This window comes from Pristiophorus japonicus, chromosome 7 (genome assembly GCF_044704955.1).
Source record: "Pristiophorus japonicus isolate sPriJap1 chromosome 7, sPriJap1.hap1, whole genome shotgun sequence".
NCBI classification, from domain to species: Eukaryota; Metazoa; Chordata; class Chondrichthyes; family Pristiophoridae; genus Pristiophorus; species Pristiophorus japonicus.
The window spans coordinates 183,432,257-183,457,103 of NC_091983.1; the positions used below are offsets into that span (position 1 = coordinate 183,432,257).

The following is a 24,847-nucleotide window of genomic DNA, read 5'->3' on the forward strand; positions in this document are numbered from 1 at the left end:
TGTGCCCTCGCCACCCCCTCAACTACAACCAAAGCCTCTCCTGGTGCCAGACAGCCAGCTAGGCCAAACTGTCCCAGAGTTGCTGCAGTCTGCAACAGGGCTCAAGATGCCCAAGCTCCAAGACGCTGCCGACCACAAGCATTCTACTGACAATACTTGGTTTCTGTGGAATATATCAATGATTTAGACTTGAATGTTGAGTGGTATGATTACAAAGTTTGCAGATGATACTAAAATAGGTTGTGTGGTTGATAATGAAGAAGAAAGCTGCGGACTGCAGGAAGATATCAATGAACTGGTCAGGTGGGTAGAATAGTGGCAAATGGAACTGAATCTGGAGAAGTGTAAGGTAATGCATATAGGGGAGGCTAACAAGGAAAGGGAATACACATTAAATGGTACGACACTGAAAAGTCTAGTGGAACAGAGGGAGTGCATGTCCACAAATCCCTGAAGGTAGCAGGCCAGGTTGATTAGGTGTTTAAGAAGGCATATGAAATGCTTGCCTTTATTAGCTGAGGCATAGAATACAAGAGCTGGAAAGTTATGCTTGAACTGTATAAAACACTAGTTAGGCACAGCTAGAGTATTGTGTGCAGTTATGGTCACCACATTACAGGAAAGATGTGATTGCACTCGAGAGGGTACAGAGATTTACGAGGATGTTGCCTGGACTGGAGGATTCTAGCTATGAGGAAAGATTGGATAGGCTGGGTTTGTTTTGGAACAGAGGAGGCTGAGGGGAGACCTTATTGAGGTGTATACAATTATGAGGGGCTTGATAGAGCAGATAGGAAGGACCTATTTCCCTTAGCAGAGGGGTCAACAACCAAGGGACATAAATTTAAAGTAATTTGTGGAAGGTTTAGAGGGGATTTGAGGGGAAATTTTTTCACCCAGAGGGTTGTGGGGGTCTGGAACCCGTTGCCTGAAAGGGTGATAGATGCAGAAACTCTCACTATATTTAAAAAGTACTTGGATATGCATTTGAAGTACAGTAAACTACAGGGTTACGGACCAAGATTTGGAAAGTGGGATAAGGCTGGATAGCTCTTTGATGGCTGCGCGGACATGATGGGCTGAAATGGCCTCCTTCTGTGCTGTAAATTTATGATTCATACTGGAGCCGCTGGGGAGCACCTCACAGAAGCACTAGATTAGGCACTTATCCCTGTTAAAGTAATGAAAATCTAGGCCATTGTGAGTTAAACATGACAATGAGAATTTTTGATTTAAAGTGTTGGGGGGACTGGGAACCAACGTAAGTCAGCAAGGACAGGATGCTGAGTGAGTGGGAGAGTGGGATGGTGCAGGGTAGGATATGGGCAGCAGAGTATTGAATGAGCTGAAGCTTATGCAGGGTGGGAGATGGGAGGTCAGTCAGGAGGACATTGGAATAGTCAAGTTTGTAAGTGATGAAGACATGGATGAGGGTTTCAGTGCCATAGGGGCTGAGGTAGGGATGGAGTTGAATGATATTATGGAGGTGGAAGTAGATAGTCTTTGTGATGTAGAGGCTAGAAGAAAGGCAAGAAGGAAAGAAGGAAGGAAGGAAAGACTTATATCCCTATAGCGCCTTTCATGACCACCGAACTTCTCAAAGCACTTTACAGCCAATGGAGTATTTTTGGAATGTAGTCACTGTTGTAATGTGAGAAACGTGGCAGCCAATTTGTGCACAGCAAGCTCCCACAAACAGCAATGTGATAATGACTAGATAATCTGTTTTTGTTCTGTTGATTGAGGGATAAATATTGGCCAGGATACCAGGGGTATGGTGAGAAAACAGGAATGGGGTACTGAAGTTGCATGTTCAGCCATGAACTCATTGAATGGCGGTGCAGGCTAGAAGGGCCGAATGGCCTACTCCTGCACCTATTTTCTATGTTTCTATGTTTCTATAACTCCCCTGCTCTTCTTCGAAATAGTGCCATGGAATCTTTTACGTCCACCTGAGAGAGCAGACTGGTTTAACATCTCATCCAAAAGATGACACCTTCGACAATGCAGCACTCCCTCAGAATTACACTGGAGTGTCAGCCTACTTAATGTGCTCAAGTCTCTGGAGTGGAACCTGAACCCACAACCTTCTGTGCTACCAACTGAGCCATAGCTGACTCTCATTGAAGGCTAGAAATTCGGGTATGAGTGAATTTGCCCGTTTTTGGGCGATAATTGTGGAGTTCTTTTTTTTAGCGCCGGGGTAGCGTTAATGTTGGACGTCGCAGAATTCGCCAAATGGTGACCAGCGATAGCGATAGCACTAAATCTGACCTTGCATGAAGGAATTTGTGCACCGGAGTCGAAATTTGTGAGAGAAAAAATGGACCTTCTGCGCATGCGCGAATTTTTAAAAAAAATTTATTTTTCTCCGATTTTTTTCTTCTTCTTGCGATTCTGGTCAGCTGGCATGCACAGTACATCCAGGGCTGAAGCAAGTATTTGTCACAGACCAAGCAGACACAATGGAAGGGCACACCAGCAGGCAGAGAGCCCAAAAGTTTAGCTATGAAGCAAACAAGGCCCTGATTGCAGCTGTGCAAACCAGATAGGGGAATTTAAAAGGAGGGGTGCTAGTAAATCTCTCCCAGCTGTGTGAAGGCATCTGTAGACCAATGTGGCTGAGGAGGCATCCTCAGTCGATAATACCAAGAGGGACCATCAACAATCTATGAAAAAGTTCAATGACCTTTGCAGCATTGTGAGAGTAAGTAATATTTTTATTCATGCACTCGTTCATTACTTAAATTGTCAATCTGACACATGTTAGTATAGGTAGGCTTAGTGTTGCACCTTATTTGCCATGAATGATCGTTACACATTAGTAAGATTGCTTTTTGACATCTTAAAAGATGTTCCTGCACTTTGATGTCTTCCTCATTATCCACGTGCAACTGCCAGAGCCATTAAACTGAGGACTGTATTAAATACACACAGTATGGCGTAAGTGCTTTGGTGGCTATCTGTGTGTGCCACTAGAGCAGATGGGCCCTCTGGTAACCATTTCAATTGTCATCTTTGTAGGGAAAGTTGTCGTACAACTGCCGGGAACAGCGGCGGACAGGTGGCGGTACACACCAGACACTGACATTAACGGACCTGGAGGAACGTGTGGCAGCTCTGATCAATGGCTCAGGGAGGTCAGCTACCCATGGGGGTGCTGATCCCCGGTTCAAAACTGAGGGTAAGTCCTGCAGTGTCTGTGGACTAGGGCTGGGGCAATGTGATGCAGTGTCTGTGGGCCAGGATTGGGGTAATGTGATGCAGTGTCTGTGGGCCAGGTTTGGGGTAATGTGATGCAGTGTCTGTGGACTAGAGTTGGGGCAATGTGATGCAGTGTCTGTGGGCCAGGGTTGGGGCAATGTGATGCAGTGTCTGTGGGCCAGGGTTGGGGCAATGTGATGCAGTGTCTGTGGGCTAGAATTGGGGCAATGTGATGCAGTGTCTGTGGGCCAGGGTTGGGGTAATGTGATGCAGTGTCTGTGGGCCAGGTTTGGGGTAATGTGATGCAGTGTCTGTGGGCCAGGGTTGGGGTAATGTGATGCAGTGTCTGTGGACTAGAGTTGGGGCAATGTGATGCAGTGTCTGTGGGCCAGGGTTGGGGCAATGTGATGCAGTGTCTGTGGGCTAGAATTGGGGCAATGTGATGCAGTATCTGTGGGCCAGGGTTGGGGCAATGTGATGCAGTGTCTGTGGGCTACATATAATACAGTAGCACCGGTCCTTCAAATGAGCCTGTGTTATGCGACCCTCCCCATGTCACCCTATCCCCTTCCCTGCTGCTAACCACTCATCTGTTATTTTCTATTTCCAGATGAGGAGGCATCACATCCGCCAATGGAAACGTCCACCTCAACCCAACATGTGGGGATGCAGGAGGGGGACCACAAAGACAGCGAGGACGAGGAACCTCCACAGGAGGAGGAAACTCAAGAAGCTATTCAGAGAGGTGGTGTGGGGGGGCCGATGCAATCGACACCTCTTTTAGCTGCGGTCGGTAGCTCTGACCAGGAAGACATATTCTCAGGCTTTGGCCAATCTGAGGCCCGGGTCCACGTGGCGTGCAGCCACACAATCTCATGGTTCAATCCTGTATGCCATCTATCCGAAGGGTGAGTCGGCAAAGCCAGTCTGCTGACAGACAGGCAGATGTACACCTGGACATGATGGGACTGTCCAGGGAGAGCATTCAGCTCACCCGCCAGCTCCTGGAGATCTTGGGTGCTTTTCCTGTAAGCATTGCGGCACTATCCGCAGACATGAGGGAGGTCATGTCGCAGATTGTCGCAGCTGTCAATTACCATGCCCAATTGATGGTCTCGACAGTTGACACTGCAGTTGCCAGTGTCATGGCACCCAGACCCACATCACCTGTGAGTAGCAAGGTCGAGCAAGAGCCTTGCCACTCAGAAACCGGGTCTTCCATACCCCGAGCTTCTCCCTTTTGCAGAAGGACTCTGGCCATGTTGCTGCACGATGCCTTGGTACCACCTTGGGTATAATCATGATGCAAGGGAGGGGGGTTTGAATAAGGAGGGAGGGGGGGCCGGGAAGGGTCGCAGGTAAAAGACATTCCGTGCTGTCAGGGTGCGCCCGTGCATGCACAGCTCAGTGCAGGGGTTGTTCTTTTGTTATTGTTTTGTTGTTGTCGCTATTTTATAAAAGTTTTAAAAGTTTCTCAATTTTGTTAAGTTATAAAAGTTCACAATAATGTTTAATACATTTTATTCCAGTTTCCAAATTATGTTTACAATATTTAATAAATCTTATTCAAGTTACTGTATGTTTAATAAATTATTTTGTTCACCTTAACCATCCCTGTGTCTCATTTGCAGAATAAGAGAGGAATAGTCAACATGGTGGGATAGAGTGGGCAGGCAACGGTGAAACGTGCCGTTCACTGTTCAAGCAAAGCGATGAATTATGAGCTGCTGATGCAAGGCTTTTGCAGTGGCAAAAGCTCCACTCGGCCTCCTTCGTGGTGGGGGTGGTGCATGGGTTCATCACCAGGTTCCTCGTCCTCCTCGTCGTCATCGTCGTCATCGTCGTCCTCCTTCTCCTCCCCTCTCTCCTGAGGTGGTCCTGCAATCCCCAGTGGCAAATCCTGACCCCTCATGATGGCTAATTTGTGTAGCATGCAGCACACCACAATGAACTCAAGAGTCCTGCTGAGGGGAGTATGGCAGGCAGCCTCCAGAGTGGTTCAGGCATCGGAAGCGCTGCTTGAGCACTCCAATTGTTTTTTCGATGATGTTGCGTGTGGCTATATGGCTGTCATTATGGTGATGCTCAGCTGGTGTCTGAGGTTTCCGGAGGTGGGGTCATGAGCCAGGTGGTGAAGCCATAATCTTTGTCCCCCAGCATCCAGGTCTGGCCTTGTGGTTGACGCTGGAACAGGCCTGAGACACTGCTCTCATGCAAGATAAAAGCATCATGGATGCTCCCTGGATATTGGGCATTGACTGCCATGATGCGCTGAGTATGGTCACAGATGATCTGTACGTTTAGGGAGTGGAATCCCTTTTGATCTCTGTAAACCTCTAGATCATCTAAAGGTACTCGCAGGGAGATGTGCGTACAGTCTGTTATGTATGTAAACCTGTAAATACCATGTCTAGCCACCAGAGGGCTTATCCCCCGGAGTCCCAAGGGATCCCACAATCCCTTGGGAGCACCTGTAAGGAGACCTCATAGGCTGGAGAGGCACTCTGAGATCTGCAATAAAGGCCTACGGTCACACCTTATTTTGAGCTTGCAGTAGCTAGTCTGACTCTTTATTCAAGACATAACACAGTCAATGGCAGCCTGGTCCTTGGGGAAGTCAATAGTTCATGCAAAACCTATAGCCCTCTCATTCAGTGCCTCCTTGGTAATTGGAAACTTTATAAAGTCCATTTTGCATGTGTACAGTGCAGTAGTCACCTGGCAAATGCAGCGATGTGTAACGTACTGCGAGATGGAGCATATTTCCCATGCTGATGCCTGAAAGGAGCCGGAGGCATAGAAGGCAAGTGCTACAGTCAACTTCACCTCGATGGGCAGTGCAGTCCTGTTGCCGCTGTAGTCTGCCTGTAGGCATTTGCAGTGGCAAAAGCTCCACGTGGCCTCTCCTGTGGTGGTGGGGGTTGTGGGATGGGTTCATCACCAGGATCATTGTCCTCGTCCTCTTCCTTCCCCTCTCTCTCCTGAGGTGATCCTGCAGTCTCCAGTGGCAAATCCTGTCTCCGCATGATGGCTAAGTTGTGTAGCGTGCAGCATACCACAATGGACTCAGCGACCTGCTGAGGGGAGTATTGCAGGGAGCCTCCAGAGTGGTCCAGGCATCGGAAGCACTGCTTGAGCACTCAACTGTCTTTTCAACGATGTTGCATGTGGCTGCATGGCTCTCATTATAGCGATGATCGGCAGGTGTCTGAGGTTTCTGGATGGGTGTCATGAGTCAGGTGGTGAGGCCATAACTTTTGTCCCCCAGCATCCAGCTCTGGCCTTGTGGCTGAAACTTGAACAGGTATGAGACAGTGTTGTCACGCAAGATGAAAGCATTATGGATGCTCTCTGGAAATTGGACATTGACTGCCAAGATGTACTGAGTATGGTCGCAGACAATCTGTACGTTCATGGAGTGGAATCCTTTTCAGTTTCGGTAAACCTCTGGATTATCTAAAAGTGCTCGCAGGGCGATGTGCGTACAGTCAATGGAGCCTGAACCTTCGGAAGCCAGCAATGCATGCAAAACCTACAGCCCTCTCATTCTGTGTTACCTTGGTCATTGGGAACTTTATAAAGTCCATCCTGCGTGCGTACAGTGCAATAGTCACCTGGTGAATGCAGCAATGTGTTGCGTACTGCGAGCTGGAGCATATGTCTCCTGCTGATACCTGAAAGGAGCCAGAGGCATAAAATGCAAATGCCACAGGCATCTTCACCTCGACAGACAGTGCAGCCCTGTTGGCGCTGGTAGGCTGCAGGTCTGTTTTTATGAGCTGGCATATCTCTGTGACCACCTCTTTTTGGAAGCCGATAATTTTTAGCGCTGGCGCTAGACCGCTGCCGAATTTTCCACTCAGGCGCTAAATTTTGTGCGACTCATTTAGCGCTCCCAAAAAATTGCTTTTTCAGCTTCGCCATGGTGCTAAACGGATGCAAACCTGCCGAATTTCTAGCCCCAAGGGTTTAATAGGATACCGAGGTTACAAACAGTTGATTCAGCCTGAAACAGCAGCCTGGAGAGGGAAGAAGCCAATAGCATGGGTGCAGAGCTTGTGCCGGGGATTGAAGTTGATCATCCGATTCAGAGATCCACCAGGATTCTGCTTCTGTCCTGATTGCAATTATGGAGGCAATACCATGAAGATGACCAACTGTTGGTGACGATCATTATTATCCATTGACTGTATTAGGATATTTGATTCATTTCAACCTCTTAATTAGAGATTCAGTCCACGCCTCATTCCAAATACCTTTAACTTAAATGATTTCTGATCAGAAACCAGGCTTGCTTGCTGCAGCTGAAACAACGCCAGCTACCTTGAGAAGATGCAGCTTCCATCTTATTTGAATGGGGAGAAATTACAACATGCTGCTGTGCAGAGGGACCTGGGGGCTCCTTGTGCATGAAAACTCTTTTGAGTTAAACTGCAAAAACATAAAACATGTATCCGTGCCACCCGACCTGGATGACACACACAAGACATTTACAAGGCCCCGCCTACTGCACCTGGTATTCCCAGGCAGTCTCCCATCCAAGTACGAACCAGGCCTGACTCTGCTTAGCTTCTGAGATCAGACGAGATCGGGCGTTTTCAGACTAGTGTGGCCGTAGGCAAAATTCGACATCTTGAAACAACTGCCTCCCCGTCGGGGAATTGAACCCCGGTCTCCCGCGTGACAGGCGGGGATACTCACCACTATACTAACGAGGAACTGACAAAAGCCGACTGCACCTGGTATTCCCAGGCAGTCTCCCATCCAAGTACTAACCAGGCCTGACTCTGCTTAGCTTCCGAGATCAGACGGGATCGGGCGTTTTCAGACTAGTGTGGCCGTAGGCATCCTTGTGCATGAATCCCAAAAAGTTAGTTTGCAGGTGCAGCAGGTAATCAGGAAGACGAATGGAATGTTGGCCTTCATTACGAGAGGGATAGAGTACAAAAGCAGGGAGGTCCTGCTGCAACTGTACAGGGTATTGGTGAGGCCGCACCTGGAGTACTGCGTGCAGTTTTGGTCACCTTACTTAAGGAAGGATATACTAGCTTTGGAGGGGGTACAGAGACAATTTACTAGGCTGATTCCGGAGATGAGGGGGTTACCTTATGATGATAGATTGAGTAGACTGGGTCTTTACTCGTTGGAGTTCAGAAGGATGAGGGGTGATCTTATAGAAACATTTAAAATAATGAAAGGGATAGACAAGATAGAGGCAGAGAGGTGGTTTCCACTGGTCGGGGAGACAAGAACTAGGGGGCACAGCCTCAAAATACCGGGGAGCCAATTTAAAACTGAGTTGAGAAGGAATTTCTTCTCCCAGAGGGTTGTGAATCTGTGGAATTCTCTGCCCAAGGAAGCAGTTGAGGCTAGTTCATTGAATGTATTCAAATCACAGATAGATAGATTTTTAACCAATAAGGGAATTAAGGGTTATGGAGAGCGGACGGGTAAGTGGAGCTGAGTCCACGGCCAGATCCGCCATGATCTTGTTGAATGGCGGAGCAGACTCGAGGGGCTAGATGGCCTACTCCTGTTCCTAATTCTTATGTTCTTATGTTCCATTTTGAAAACTGAGTTTCTATTGCTTTTAAAATGAGGGGTAAAAAACAATAACAATATATCAATTTTTGGCGCACTGCCATCAGCTGAAGATCGGAAATCACATCTTAATACTCTTCATTAATGTTGGATTCTTGTGTGTGCTATCGTTGCACATAAATTAACTGTTTATTTTAAATGAATTGATACCTGTATGAAAAGAGTGCACTGTTCGTATTCAGATTTTGCCTGTTGTAATTTATTTATATTCTGATGTCTACACCTACAGGCTTTAAAGCAAGGATCATAGGATGATAATTTGGAGCAGGAACCTCGGGTAATTTTTCCTCTCCCTAACTTAGGGGTGAGGAGGTTAATTGTAGTTCTCCGACTGGAGTCTCATCAAAGATCATCATGGATCAAGTCACTGGTATTTTATAAAAGGAACAGGCACTTTCAATGCCTTGGGATGTTTTGCTACATTAGAGGTGCTTATATAAACAAATTGTTGTTGCTGTTGTTCAAACCAAATGTTTTGAATTATCCTCTCAGTACTGTGACCATCCAAGTACCACTCAGAGCAGAATAGCTTCTTGGATAATAGCTCTTCACATCAGCACTTGCAAGTATTCATTTTCTACATTTAATTTAACCCAACCATAATGAATTCTGTGCAATGACTGCAATACCAGTGAGATAATGAATTAAGAGGTGGACCTGACTAATATAAGACTATCTATTTTCATTATCCACCTATTTGTTTGCACTAAACATTTGCGATGTAAGTCACTTGTCAAATACAATGTAATGCTTCCTCCGCTGTTGGACTTGAGATTAGTCATAAATTTCACACATATTCTGCTACATTTCAAACTGTTGCAATTGATAGACCTATTTCCATACATTAACATAGACTGTGATGTATTTGAAAGGGATATGTTTGGATTAAACAATTATACCTGACATTTTAAACTATGTCCAATCACATTAGCCTGATTTTTGCGATCAGGGGCGAACGAACGTCGCTTGCTGTTTATTATACTTACACTTGCCCACAGTCTATGGGCTTTTGCACTGGAACGTGTAGTAATTAGAAATCCAAAACAGCGCGGTGCCCTCTGCAGGGTGTCTGGGACCTGTGTGAACAGGGCAAGCAGCTGTGTATTTCCTTAAACAATCAAACTGAGGAATCTTACTGAGGCATGCACAGTCTGAACCAACAAGTGTAAGGCAGAATAGTGAATTTAATACCAAATCAGATACAGAAAGTGAAATAAAGGGAGAGAAAGAAATATTGGATTAAGAGAATTGGATAAAAGAGACAGAAAGAAAAAGTTTAAAAAAAATTATTTAACTTTTACAATTTTTTTAGCTTCCAACAATAATTAAAATATGAAGGAATGAGACTCCACACTTGTAAAAGTTAATTTTTAATGCCAGAGAGTTTGTTAACAATTTACTTACACAGGAATGGACAAGCTCTAACATTTTCTGGCATGTATAGTGGGTATCTATCCCGTAAGTTCCAGTACTTCATGCCCTTCCATGTGTTTCAATGCTGAGATATGGGTATAGTGACGCTTCTGGGTGAGCAGGGCAATTCGGACAGCAACGACCTCATTTCTGCATTTAACTGCACATGTGTGGTCGCTGATAGCCTCACCGTTATTTTTACCACAAAATCAGGGCCAGGATATTTTTATAGAGTTGATTTAAAAAGACAGTAATAAATGTGACACAAATGGAAATGGAATGCAGTAGAGCTACTGAATTATATAAGATGAGACAAGCCATTTCCATTTACATAACAGTCAGTAAGAAAATGAGAACTCAGAGGATAAAGCCCCATCGCATGACCCACTAAAGATCCTATGATATGCAAATGAATTTTCAGGATAGATGCCACAATGTTTATACTTTAATTTAAATTGATAACCAATTTTCCAGGATCATGGAAAAAGTGTCTGGATGCAGAAGTAATATTTTAATTGAAACATTTTCAATAAAAATGGCAAAAGATTGACACTGATATTTTTATAAGTGCAATTAAATAAATTAGAAGTTAACTTAATCACTGATTTTCATTGTTGTAAAATTTACTTCATGTAATTTTTTGAGAGATTGCAGCAATAATCCCATCTCAATGAATCATAGAGCACTCTCCAGCCATTCCAGCTCTGGCTCTTATGAAATGTCATCTATTTTTGAGGAGGATACAAAGAGACTCCAATGGGGAAAAGACAGGCTACGTGAGTGGGCAAGAACATGACAAATGGAATATAATGTGGAGAAATGGAAAATTATCCATTTTGGTAGGAAAAATAGAAAAGCAGGGTATTTTTTACATAGTGAGAGATTAGGAAATGTTGGTATTCAGAGGGACTTGGGTGTCCTTGTACACAAATCACTGAAAGTTAACATGCAGGTACAGCAAGCAATTAAGAAAGCAACTGGTATGTTGGATTTATTATAAGAGGTTTTGAGTATAAGAGTAAAGATGTCTTACTGCAATTATATAGGGCCCTGGTGAGCCCACACCTGGAGTATTGTGTACAGTTTTTGTCTCCTTACCTAAGGACAGATATACTTGCCAGTGTGGACTGAAACAAAGGTTCACCAGACTGATTCCTGCGATGGGGATTGTCCTATGAGGAGAGATTGAATAGACTAGGCCCATATTCTATAGAGTTCAGAAGAATGAGAGGTGATCTCATTGAAACATACAAAATTCTTACAGGATTTAACAGGGTAGATGCAGGGAGGATGATTGCCTGAGCTGGAGGGTCTAGAACCAAGGGTCACAGTCTCAGAATAAGTTAGAACATAAGAACATAAGAATTAGGAACAGGAGTAAGCCATCTCGCCCCTCGAGCCTGCTCCGCCATTCAACAAGATCATGGCTGATCTGGCCGTGGACTCAGCTCCACTTTCCCGCCTGCTCCCCGTAACCCTTAATTCCCTTATTGGTTAAAAATCTATCGATCTGTGATTTGAATACATTCAATGAGCTAGCCTCAACTGCTTCCTTGGGCAGAGAATTCCACAGATTCACAACCCTCTGGGAGAAGAAATTCCTTCTCAACTCAGTTTCAAATCGGCTCCCCCGTATTTTGAGGCTGTGCCCCCAAGTTCTAGTCTCCCCGACCAGTGGAAACAACTTCTCTGCCTCTATCTTGTCTATCCCTTTCATTATTTTAAATGTTTCTGTAAGATCACCCCTCATCCTTCTGAACTCCAACGAGTAAAGACCCAATCTACTCAATCTATCATCATAAGGTAACCCCCTCATCTCCGGTATCAGCTGGTTATCCCTTCTCTTCCCGCCCTTCTTTTTCACTGGAATATATTTTTGTTGAACACGATGAAAGAGCTCCTTAAAAGTCCTCCACTGTTCCTCAATTGTGCCACCGTTTAGTCTGTGTTCCCAGTCGACTTTAGCCAACTCTGCCCTCATCCCACTGTAGTCCCCTTTGTTTAAGCATAGTACGCTCGTTTGAGACACTACTTCCTCACCCTCAATCTGTATTACAAATTCAACCATACTGTGATCACTCATTCCGAGAGGATCTTTTACTAGCAGATCATTTATTATTCCTGTCTCATTACACAGGACCAGATCTAAGATAGCTTGCTCCCTTGTAGGTTCTGTAACATACTGTTCTAAGAAACAATCCCGTATGCATTCTATGAATTCCTCCTCCAGGCTACCCCGTGCGATTTGATTTGACCAATCGATATGTAGGTTAAAATCCCCCATGATTACTGCCGTTCCTTTTTCACATGCCTCCATTATTCCCTTAATTATTGTCCGCCCCACCATGAAGTTATTATTTGGGGGCTTATAAACTATGCCCACCAGTGATCTTTTTCCCCTGACTATCTCTAATCTCCACCCACAATGATTCAACATTTTGTTCATTAGAGCCAATATCGTCTCTCACAACTGCCCTGATATCATCCTTTATTAACAGAGCTACCCCACCTCTTTTCCCTTCTTGTCTATCTTTCCAAATTGTCAGATACCCCTGTATGTTTAATTCCCAGTCTTGGCCACCCTGCAACCACGTTTCTGTAATGGCCACTAAATCATACTCATTTGTAATGATTTGTGCCGTCAACTCATTTACTTTATTTCGAATGCTGCGTGCGTTTAGGTAGAGTGTTTTAATACTAGTTTTTAAACCATGATTTTTAGTTTTGACCCCTCCTGCAGCCCCTTTATATTCATACATATTGTCCCTTCCTATCACCTTGTGGTTTACACTTACCCCAGTGCTAACTCTGCTCTGTTGCCTCCTGCCTTTTGCATTCTTTCTTGGGATCCTGTTCATCTGAGCTCTCACCCATTCTAACTCGCTCAGTACCCTCTCCTGTGTTCCGAATACTCCTTGCATTGAGGCATTGAGCTTTCAGGCTTGCCTTTTTATTACACTTTGACCATTTAGAATTTTGCTGTACAGTGGCCCTTTTTGATTTTTGCTTTGGGTTTCTCTGCCCTCCACTTTTCCTCATCTCCTTTCTGTCTTTTGCTTCTGTCTCCATTTTGTTTCCCTCTGTCTCCCTGCATTGGTTCCCATCCCCCTGCCATATTAGTTTAACTTCTCTCCAACAGCACTAGCAAACACTCCCCCTAGGACATTGGTTCTGGTCCTGCCTAGGTACAGACCATCTGGTTTGTACTGGTCCCACCTCCCCCAGAACCGGTTCCAATGTCCCAGGAATTTGAATCCCTCCCTGCTGCGCCACTGCTCAAGCCACGTATTTATCTGTGCTATCCTGCGATTCCTACTCTGACTAGCACGTGGCACTGGTAGCAATCCCGAGATTACTACTTTTGAGGTCCTACTTTTTAATTTAGCTCCTAGCTCCTTAAATTCGTCCATTTAGGACTGAGATGAGGAAAAACTTCTTCACTCAGAGGGTGGTGAATCTTTGGAATTCTCTACCCCAGAGGGCTGTAGAGGTTCAGTCATTAAGTATATTCAAGACAGAGATCGAGAGATTTTTGGATATTAAGGCAATCAAGGGATATGAGGATAGTGCAGGAAAATGGAGTTGAGGTAGAAGATCAGCCATGATCTTATTGAATATCAAGGCAGGCTCGAGGATATACTTGCTTTGGATTTATGAAAGGATACACTTGCTTTGGAGACAGTTCAGAGAAGGTTCACTAGGTTGATTCCGGGGATGAGAGGGTTGACTTATAAGGAAAGGTTGAGTAGGTTGGGTCTCTACTTATTGGAGTTCAGAAGAATGAGAGGTGATCTTATCGAAACCTATAAGATTATGAGGGGGCTTGACAAGGTGGATGCAGAGAGGATGTTTCCACTGATCGGGGCGACTAGAACTAGAGGGCATGATCTTAGAATAAGGGGCCGCCAATTTAATACAGAGATGAGGAGAAATTTCTTCTCTCAGAAGGTTGTAAATCTGTGGAATTTGCTGCCTCAGAGAGCTGTGGAAGCTGGGACATTGAATAAATTTAAGACAGAAATAGACAGTTTCTTAAACGATAAGGGGATAAGGGGTTATGGGGAGCAGGCGGGGAAGTGAAGCTGAGTTCATGATCAGATCAGCCATGATCTTATTAAATGGCGGAGCAGGCTCGAGGGGCCGAATGGCCTACTCCTGTTCCTATTTCTTATGTTCTTATGTTGTTATGAGGGGCTGAATGGCCTACTCCAGGTTCTATTTCTTGTGTTCTTACGATTGAATTTGTGAGAACCCGTAGCATGCAAGTGAAGTTGCAATCAATATCTGACACCTGAGGCTTCAGACATGGTTATTGTCTTCATCATAAAGTAACACAAGCAATGCTGTAATTGGACAAAACGATCATGGGCTGGGGGCCTGCGATTTCTCAACATGCACTGCCTGCGAACGCTGCTCCCTGCTGACAGTACCAGGTCTTGCAGTTATCCCTGTTGTTTACAGATCAGTAAATAAGAATGAAATAATAGATAAGAGTGGAAATACACCGCATAAGAACAGAAGAACAGAAGAAATAGCAGCAGGAGTAGGCCATATGGCCACTCGAGCCTGCTTATCCATTTAATACGATCTTGGCTGATTCGATCATGAACTCAGGTCCACTTTCCTGCCTGCTCCCCATAACTCCTTTTTCCCTTATCAGTTAAGAAACTGTCGGTTAAGAAACAGTTCCATCAAAATTTGCAAAAGGAATGAAAGGTTAATATTTGTGGCAGAAACCCTTTGGCCTCGGAATGGGAACACGGCCTGAATTGGAGTGTGATCCCTGTGCTGCGCTTGCTGCCCGCACCGAATGAGGCTGATGGTAGGACCACGGGAAATTGGACCGGCGGCCTCATTTGTGTGTCACCACCGAGCATCGGGCACCAGTCGTGGCCCCAGAGGCAGCTTGCCAATCCTGGGAAGAACAAAGATTGGCCAGCTTGGATGCCAGCCCAGTTGATAAGTAAATTGTAGGGGGGTTGGGGGGAGGGTGAAGGGGCGAAGGAGAGTCAACTGGGATGGGTGGTGTGGTGCAGGTACTGGCAATGAGTGGCTGATGTATTTAATGTGGAGGCAGGAGGTGTGCAGCATAGTTACTCACCCTGGCTCTACGATAATTATAATCTTATCTTTCCAGAGACAGCATCCAGCAGTCCCTTTAAGGGACTTTACATATGCGAAAGGTCTAAACCCTACGGGAGCCTTTACCAATATTGCATAAACATAAGAACATAAGAATTAGGAACAGGAGTAGGCCATCTAGCCCCTCGAGCCTGCTCCGCCATTCAATAAGATCATGGCTGATCTGGCCGTGGACTCAGCTCCACTTACCTGCCCTCTCCCCGTAACCCTTAATTCCCTTATTGGTTAAAAATCTATCTATCTGTGACTTGAATACATTCAATGAGCTAGCCTCAACTGCTTCCTTGGGCAGAGAATTCCACAGATTCACAACCCTCTGGGAGAAGAAATTCCTTCTCAACTTGGTTTTAAATTGGCTCCCCCGTATTTTGAGGCTGTGCCCCCTAGTTCTAGTCTCCCCGACCAGTGGAAACAACCTCTCTGCCTCTAACTTGTCTATCCCTTTCATTATTTTAAATGTTTCTATAAGATCACCCCTCATCCTTCTGAACTCCAACGAGTAAAGACCCAGTCTACTCAATCTATCATCATAAGGTAACCCCCTCATCTCCGGAATCAGCCTAGCAGTTTACTTCCGGGACTGAATGTGCCCATCATATTGGGCTCTCAGGCACCTACAAATTACATTTCTAAGCGATCGTCTGTAAATTGTCCTAACTATAAATATTAAAAAGTTACTTCATGTAATCTTCTAATTGCTAACATCCTACCCAACTTTCTTTTAATGGAAAAAAAACATTGGGAGAGGTTTATAATGGGCAGCTGATCCGCGATCGCCCATTTTACACCATCCCCCGAAGTTAAAATTACACGTTAGTACTGGTGCTTACATAAACTTGTTGGACACCCATCTGAGTATGCTGGAAGCATTGAATGCCCACCTAATGTTAACAGCTACACACATTTAAGGTTCAGCATTGGAACTCACCTGATGCTGCCCTTCAACAACTGGCCCAACAATCTCGAGCCGAGTGCACCCTCTCTTGATAACAATTGGATCATTTTTTAATGATGGGACTGATCCAGAGAAAGAAGGAAGTTAGCATTAACTGTCAACAATGTAAGCTCAAACTGTTGGTCCAGCAACTATGTTCTTTCCACAATTTCAGGTTACTGTTGGTTGTGCCTGGTATCCTGGGTTCTTGAGCTATATCACCTTTGCTCCATCTACCATCATTTCCCTTGTCTGCCTGGTGTCCTGATTTCTGTGGGAGCTTGTTACTTTCTGTGTCTTTAGCTTGCATAGCTGTGCCTGCTGCTCCCCTGGCTTGGTTTGTGTTTTGCAACGATCCCATGTATCCAATGCACTTACCTTGCCATGTGCTTTTCTCACTTATCCCCAGGTGCATGCCTGACACCTTACCTCATGCTTTTAAATGCACTGCTGTGTGTTTGGCTGCCAGTTTGTCTTGTTCTTTTCTGTCTTGTTTCCTTGGTGATAACCTTGTGATTCCACTCCGTTTTTTGGTGCTCATTTGGAACCCTGCCTGGTACACAACTCGGGATTTAATTTGCTCTGTGAATTAGAGCTAGTGCACTTAGTAATTGTGCATTAAGGTATAGTAATTCTGTGACTTATTAAGGGAGCAAGAATGAACTCTTACCCATGCTCCTAAAACTACTCCTGCAAGTAAACAGGCCTAATGCTTGTTAATCCACTGAGCTGTTAGTAATCAGCAATTAAAAAGTAAATTTACTTGAGATTTACTTCATTTCTACACATCATGCTAATTTTGCACAATTGCAGCCAATGCTAAAGCACCAGAGGAGGTGAGTAAAACAGGAGATAGCTTAAGGAAGAAAAGAGGGATATTTTGATGAATGTGGTTGAAACATCAAATGTCTCTTTTCCAGCCACATTGGAGGAGGAGAAGTGGGAAGAGCAGGAAACCGTGACCCAGAGATTCTGTGTACATAAGAGAAGAACTGCCAAGACCTGCTCTCCATTGTAGCTTGAATAGTCAGTGTGTGCCTGTTATGTGGATATCAGCTAGTGCAGAGGTTAAACTTTAACTGGAATATGATCTCTAGTCTGTAACAAGTCCGAGAAACTAATATATAGCCAAGGATCACGATCTAGATTCAACTTTCAGGGAAATTAACAGTAAAAGTGACCACTACACTAAACTACATTTTACTGGGTGCTTCTAGGCATAGTATTGGATTGCTCTAGCAAAGAGCTGGTGTATGGCCTCCTTCTGTGCTGCAACTATCGATGGTTCCAAAGGTTTTCAAGATTAGAAAGGCCTGCCTAATGTGATTACATTGTTTCCACTGACCGGTGAGACAGTAACAAGAGGGCACAAATTGAAGACCATCACAAAAAGAAAGGGCAATTTAGAGAATAAAAATCCTTTACACAGGATGGTTATAATGGGAATTCTCTGCCACAAACTCTTGTTGAAGCTGTGCCCATGAAGTATTTTAAAAGGAGATTCTGACCATGCCATCGCCTTTGAGAACCGGAACAATCGGACAGGCCCACTCGTTGAACTCCACCGGTGCGATGATGCCTTCTCGCTGCAGCCTGTCCAGCTCAATTTCCACTTTCTCTCGCATCATATATGGCACCGCCCGTGCCTTTTGTTGGATGGGCTGTGTACCGGGAACCAAGTGGATCTGTACCTTCGCCCCCGAGAAACTTCTAATGCCTGGCTCAAACAATGACGGGAACTTGCTCAGAACCTGGGCACATGAGGCATCGTTGATGGATGAAAGCGCTCAGATGTCGTCCCAGTTCCAGCGGATTTTTCCCAGCCAGCTTCTGCCGAACAGTGTGGGGCCATCTCCTGGCACAATCCAAAGTGGGAGTTCGTGCACTGCTCCATCATAGGAGACTTTTACTGCTGCACTGCCAATAACAGGGATCAGCTCTTTGGTGTAAGTTCTTAGCTTGGTGTGAATGGGGCTAAGCTTGGGCCTGTGTGCCTTGTTGCACCACAGCCTGTCGAAGGCCTTTTTGCTCATGATAGACTGACTCGCACTCGTGTCCAGTTCCATGAATACTGGAATTCCGTTCAGTTCAAATTTTAATATGATCGGTGGACATTTCATGGTGAAGGTGTGTACCCTGTACACTTCTGCCTCCTCGGTTTGAGTCTCTAGTTCAGCCTGATCCACTATGGATCGATCTTCCTCTGCAATGTGGTGGTTTGCAGGGTTTGCAGATCATCTGTCCATTCGCTGGAGGTGTCCCATTCTTCCACAGCCTTTGCACATAGTGTTTGAAGCGGCATTGATGGGCTCGATGATCACCTCCACAGCACCAACAAGGTGTTAACTGCCTCTCATTAACGATTGAAGGCGGACTCTGAGTCATCTGAGGTTGTGCAGCTGCAGACGTGTATGTTCTGCCATGTATATTCCTGCCTGAAAACGACGTTACTTTTTGTACAGTACTTGCCGAAATCTCCTTATGCTGTGAAATGTGTTTGGTGTTATCGCTGGTGGACATAAATGCCTGAGCTATCGTTATGGCTTTGCTCAGATTCGGTGTTTCAACAGTCAATAGTTTGCGAAGGATAACCTCATGGCCAATGCCAAGCACAAAAAAGTCACTTAGCATTTGCTCCAGGAATCCATCGAATTCGCAATGCCCTGCCAGGCGCCTTAGTTCGGCGATGTCGACCGTTGACACGTGTAGAACCGATACTTTGCCATCAAAACGCTTTCCTTTGGATTGCAGTGCTCCCGGACCAGCGTACTCAGTTCTTCATATGATTTGGTTGTTGGTTTCACCGGAGTTAGAAGATTCTTCATGAGGCCATAAGTTGTTGCCCCACAGACGGTAAGGAGGATCGCCCTTCATTTGGCTGTGTTCTCGTCCACTTCCAGCTCATTGTCCACAAAGTATTGGTCAAGTCACTCCACAAAGGCCTCCCAATTGTCCCCTTCTGAGAATTTCTCCAGAATACCAAGAGTTCTTTGCTTTTTCGCATGGTTGTTCATTATCTCGTCGCCAATTGTTACGCTCATAATAAAGTGATACAACTGAGTACTGTATGCAATGAGTAAGTGTGACCTTAGCTCCTTTAATTAAACTCCAGAGTGTTGGTACAGCACGGGAGGCCTGCTTATATACAGTGCTCCCAAGGGATGCTGGGATCCCTTGGACTCCAACAGGTGGTGGTGGTATGATACAGCTTACCAAGGGTTACATACATATCAGGTTCCTAAAGTTTCAGAGAATTTAATCATTTGATATCTGTGTAGGAAAACAGTTAGTTCTGCTAAGGAAAACACTGGGAATCCAGTGCAATCTTTTAAGTGTGTGTTTAAGCACTATTCCAAGTACTGTATGCTGAATAAACCCATGACACCTGACTTCAATGTTTTAGAGCCTTAAAGAAAACCTTGCGCTAACAATACTGTCCCCTGCTATGAGGAGTTGCCCTGCAGATGGACCCAGAGCCGCCATTCATTCCAAGGCTGACTGCATGCTTTTTGATGCAGTGCATGCGATCCCCACACCCTGTGGGTTGTGGAATCCTCTATATTTGCGGCTCTTCATTGGAAGCTGCTATGCATGGCAGCCTTCACCTCCCCTGCCTCACCCGATGACAACAACAATTGTTCCTGCACCACTATCATCTTCCTTTTTAAAGTTGACCGTAAAGTGGCTGCCAGTTAAGCAACGCCTCGATTTCAAAATTCTCACCCTTGTTTACAAATCCCTCCATGGCCTCGCCCCTCCCCATCTCCGTAATCTCCGTCAGCCTCACAATCCCCCCCCCGCCGAGATATCTGCCCTCCTGTAATTCTACCCTCTTGAGCATCCCTGATTATAATCGCTCAATCATTGGTGCCTTTTGTTGCAGAGGTCCTAAGCTCTGGAATTCCCTGCCTAAATCCCTTTGCCTTTCTACCTCTCTTTCCTCCTTTTAAGATACTCCCTAAAATATACATCTTTGACCAAGCTTTAGATCACCCACCCTAATTTCTCCTTATGTGGCTCGATGTCAAATTTTTTGTCTCATAATACTCCTGTGAAACACTTTGGGACATTTTACTACGTTAAAGGTGCAATATAAATATAAGTTGTTGTTGTTGTAGTAGAGAAAACCATGAGCTAGAAATTCGTGTTTTAGCGATTTTGCCCGTTTTTGGGCAATAATCGCGGTGGAATTTACTTTTTTAGTGCCGGCGTACTGTATCGCCAGACCTATCAAAATTCACCAAATGGTGACCGGCGATAGCTATAGCGATAAATCCAGCGTTGCACAATGAATTTGTGCGGCGGAGACTAAATTTGCGATTGAAAAAATTGGACCTTATGCCTATGCACGATTTTATTTTTCCGATTATTTTTTCTTGCCATTTTTTTTCTTCCCGCATTTTTGGTCAGATATCGGGAAGCGCCTGCGCATACGCAGTACACCCAGGGCTGAATCAGCCACTTAAAGATGGCAGGCATGATAGAAGATGGAGAGTGGAGCAGGCAGAGTGTGAGGAGGTTCAGTAATGAGGCGAACAAAGCCCTTATCGCAGCTATAAAGAGGAGATGGGGTGAATTAAATTGGAGGGGTACAAGTAAACCCCTCCCAACAGTTTATAGGCATTTTTGGACCAGCATATCTGAGGAGGTGTCTTTCGTGGACGACATCAGAAGGACCCACACTGTCGGATTTACAAAATCCTGAGACCTCTACTCAATGAACATGTGTTGGAATTTAAAAGGGAACTGTGTTCGACTTTTGGAGGAGAAATGTCGACAGAAATATCTCACTATTAGGCGCCTTTGGACTAAACTAGGGCCTTTTAGATTGAGTTTGGACATTTTAAATTGTATGCTGGGTCTGCATAAGGCTGCTAACCCACCTGAGAGGTAGGCCCCAGGGAGACATTCGCAGTCTAACAAAAGCCCACTTACCAGGGACCCAGATACATACATATTTTAATAGTTCTTAAAACGGCTATACAGAAAAACCCTGGCATCAGCAAAACACACAATGGACAGTATCAAGACCTGATTACATTCGAACAGCACCATTCGAACACCCCATCTACACCTTTGGGAATCTTGTATCATGTTAATGCTCAATCAGCCCACCAAAATTCTCACAAAGAGATCACAATAGAGTTGATCAGCCAGCCAAAATCGCAAAAAATCAGTCATCAAAAATCAGTTGTACACTCAGGTATAACTGGGGCCTTGGTGGTGACTTTTTGGGCTGGTGGATACTGTTGGGCTGAGGAAACACCTTTTGAAGGAACGGACTCGAGGACACTCTGGAAAAACACTTGGACTCTGGGCTCTTTGACTCTGGCTTTGAAACATCTAACTGGACACACAAAGTTACAGCAACGCAACAAGAAGAACCTAACAAGAAGCCTCGGAGTCACTGAAAAACCAACAATCATCCAGCGCTGACTCAAGTAAAAAACTTATTTACCATCAAAACGTCGACCAGTGCTAATACCGAAGACACTGCAACCAGCCAAAGAATCCACAAGATTGAGGAGAGAGAAAGCAGTGTGCAACTGGTCTAAACTGTGGAGAAATTCTTTGGTGAGCATAGTCCCTGCAATTTCAGAGCCTAACTTAGTTAATTCATTAAATATATTCAAAAAGGAGTTAGATGAAGTCCTTACTACTAGGGGAATCAAGGGGTATGGTGAGAAAGCAGGAATGGGGTACTGAAGTTGCATGTTCAGCCATGAACTCATTGAATGGCGGTGCAGGCTAGAAGGGCCGAATGGCCTACTCCTGCACCTATTTTCTATGTTTCTATGTTTCTAATGTAGTGGTGGGAGGTGGTTTTTATTCACTGCATAACCTCTGTACCCATTGCGTATGTTTTCCCCCTTTTTCTGTACATTTTGTTATATGCTATTAAGTTAATTAGTGTGGTGTGCTATTTTCTAAATAAAATATTTGTTCTTGCGCCAAACAGTTGTCTGTCTACATCTATCACATCCCCTAAATAATTCCAAGCCCTAGAACCAGGGAGTGGGAAGATTCAAACCGTCAAGGTCAGAAAAGGCTGACAAATCCACCACCCCTGACAATACCCAGTGCCACAAGAGGTTCAATGACCATAGCAGGATCATCAGAGTAAGTAATATTTTTATTCATGCACTCATTCATTATTTAAATTATAAATCTGACACATGCTGGTATGGTAGGCTTAGTGTTGAACCTTATTTGCCATGAATGATCTTTACACATTATTAAGACTGCTTTCTGAGATTTCTGTACTTCGATGTCTTCCTCATGAACCACGTGCAACTTCCAGGGCCATTAAACAGAGGACTGTAGTAAATGCACACAGAATGGTATAAGTGCTTTGATGGCTATCTATGTGTGCCACAAGAGCAGATGGACCCTCTGGTAACCATTCCCATTGTCCTCTTTGCAGGGAAAGTTGTCCCACATTCGCCGAGAGCAGCGCCAGATAGGCAGCGGTACAACCAGAACCATACCTTTGACAGACCTGGAGGAGTGAGTGGCTGGTCTGATCGGTGCCTCAAGGAGGGCAACTACCCGTGGGGGTGTTGAGCCCCCATTCGAAACTGAGGGTAAGTCCTGCAAAATCCCCAGGCTGGGTTGGGGCAATGTGAGGTAGTGTCTATCGACTCGGGTTGGGGCAATGTCATGCAGTGATGCAGTATCTCTGGGCTAGGGTTGGGGCAATGTAGTGTCTCTCGACTACATATAATGCAGCAGCGGCGGTCCTTCAAATGAGCCTGCACTATGTGACCTTACTCACGTCGCCCTGTCCCCTCTGCTATTTCCAGATGAGGAGTCGCATGTGCCACATCCTCACATGGCAGCCTCCATCTCAGTTCATCATGCGGGGGTGGAGGAGGGGAATGTGGGCAACGCTGGCGACGAGGACCCTCTACGGGAGCACCAAACTCAAGAACCCATTCCGGAGGTGGTGGGGGTGGGGGTGGCCGATGCACTCGACACCTCTTTTTGCTGCGGCCACGAGCTCGTCCGAGGAAGAAACATTCTCGGGCTTTGAGCCATCCGAGGACCCGGGTCCAAGTGGCATGCAGCAAGGCACCACTGGGGTTGAATCCCGTATGCCGTCTCTCTGGAGATTGAGTCAGCAAAATCGGTCTGCTGACAGACAGGCAGACGCACACCTGGACATGGTGGGACTGTCCAGGGAGAGCATCCAGCTCAGCCGACAGCTCCTGGAGGTCTTGGGTAGTATTCCCGTAAGCATTGCGGCGTTGTCCGTGAAAATGATGGAGGGCATGTTGCAGATTGTCGTTGCGAGCCAAGAAACCACCGAGACTGTCACTGCCTACGTGCAATTGGTGGTCTCGATCTTTGGCACTGCAGTCCCCAGTATCACAGCACCCAGACCCACATCACCTGTAAGTGGCGAGGCCGAGTCTTGTCACTCAGAAGCCAGGCCTTCCATACCCCGAGCTTCTCCAGATCAACACATGGTGTCTCCATTGTCTCTCACTCCAATACAGTAGGATTCTGGCCATCTTGCTGCACGAACACATGGTGCCAACTTGGTTAGGGTCATGACGCGAAGGAGGGGGGGTTAGGATAAGGAGGGGGAGGTGGGGCTGCAGGTAAAAGACGTTCAGTGCAGAGGTTGTTGTTTCACTGTTGTTTTGTTGCTGTTTTGTTGCTATTTTGTTGTTGATATTTTATAAAAGTTTTTTAAGTTTTCCAATTCACAATAATGTTAATAAATGCTGTTCCACTTTTGTAATGTTTAATAAATTTTATTCAAGTTAAATCTTATTCAAAATACTGTATGTTTAATCAATTATTTTGTTCACCTTAACCATTCCTGCGTAGTTTCTCATTTGCAGAATAAGAGGGGGAATAGTCAACATGGTGGGATAGAGTGGCCAGGCAACGGTCAAACATGCCATTCACTCTTCAAGCAAAGCGTTGAATTATGAGATGCTGACTAAGGCTTTTGAAGTGGTGAAAGCTCGCCGAGGCCTCCTCTGTTGTGGTGGTGGTAGGTGTGGTGGCATGGGTTCATCTCCAGGCTCCTCATCCTCCTCCTCCTCCTCCTCCCCCTCCTCCCCTCTCTCCTGAGGTGGTCCTGCAGTCCCCAGTGGCAAATCCTGCCCCCTCATGATGGCCAAGTTGTGTAGCATGCAGCACATCACAATGAACTCAGAGACCTGCTGAGGGGAGTATTGCAGGAAGCCTCCAGAGTGGTCCAAGCATCGGAAATGCTGCTTAAACACTCCAATTGTCTGTTCAATGATGTTACGTGTGGCTATGCGGCTGGCATTATAGTGATGCTCGGCTTTTGTCTGTGGGTTCCGGAGGGCGGTCATGAGCCAGGTGGCGAGGCCATAACCTTTGTCCATGAGCATCCAGCTCTGGCCTTGTGTCTGACGCTCGTGCAGGTATGAGACACTGCTCTCATGCAAGATGAAAGCATCATGGATGCTCCCTGGAAATTGGGTAATTACTGCCATAATGCGCTGAGTATGGTCGCAGACGATCTGTACATTTAGGGAGTGGAATCCCTTTCAGTTTTGGTAAACCTCTGGA

At 45.4% G+C, this 24,847-nt stretch overlaps 2 non-coding genes and 1 pseudogene across 2 annotated transcripts; all 3 read right to left on the minus strand.

Moving 5' to 3' along the window:
• Positions 1-7,705: 7,705 nt before the first annotated feature.
• On the minus strand, positions 7,706-7,824 carry LOC139267511 (5S ribosomal RNA; annotated as a pseudogene).
• A 26-nt stretch (positions 7,825-7,850) lies between these two features.
• On the minus strand, positions 7,851-7,922 carry trnad-guc (transfer RNA aspartic acid (anticodon GUC)). The gene has a single exon. It is a non-coding gene; the product is annotated as a tRNA-Asp (tRNA).
• A 9-nt stretch (positions 7,923-7,931) lies between these two features.
• LOC139267504 (5S ribosomal RNA) lies at positions 7,932-8,050 on the minus strand. Its single transcript, XR_011593920.1, has one exon. It is a non-coding gene; the product is annotated as a 5S ribosomal RNA (ribosomal RNA).
• Positions 8,051-24,847: the final 16,797 nt, after the last annotated feature.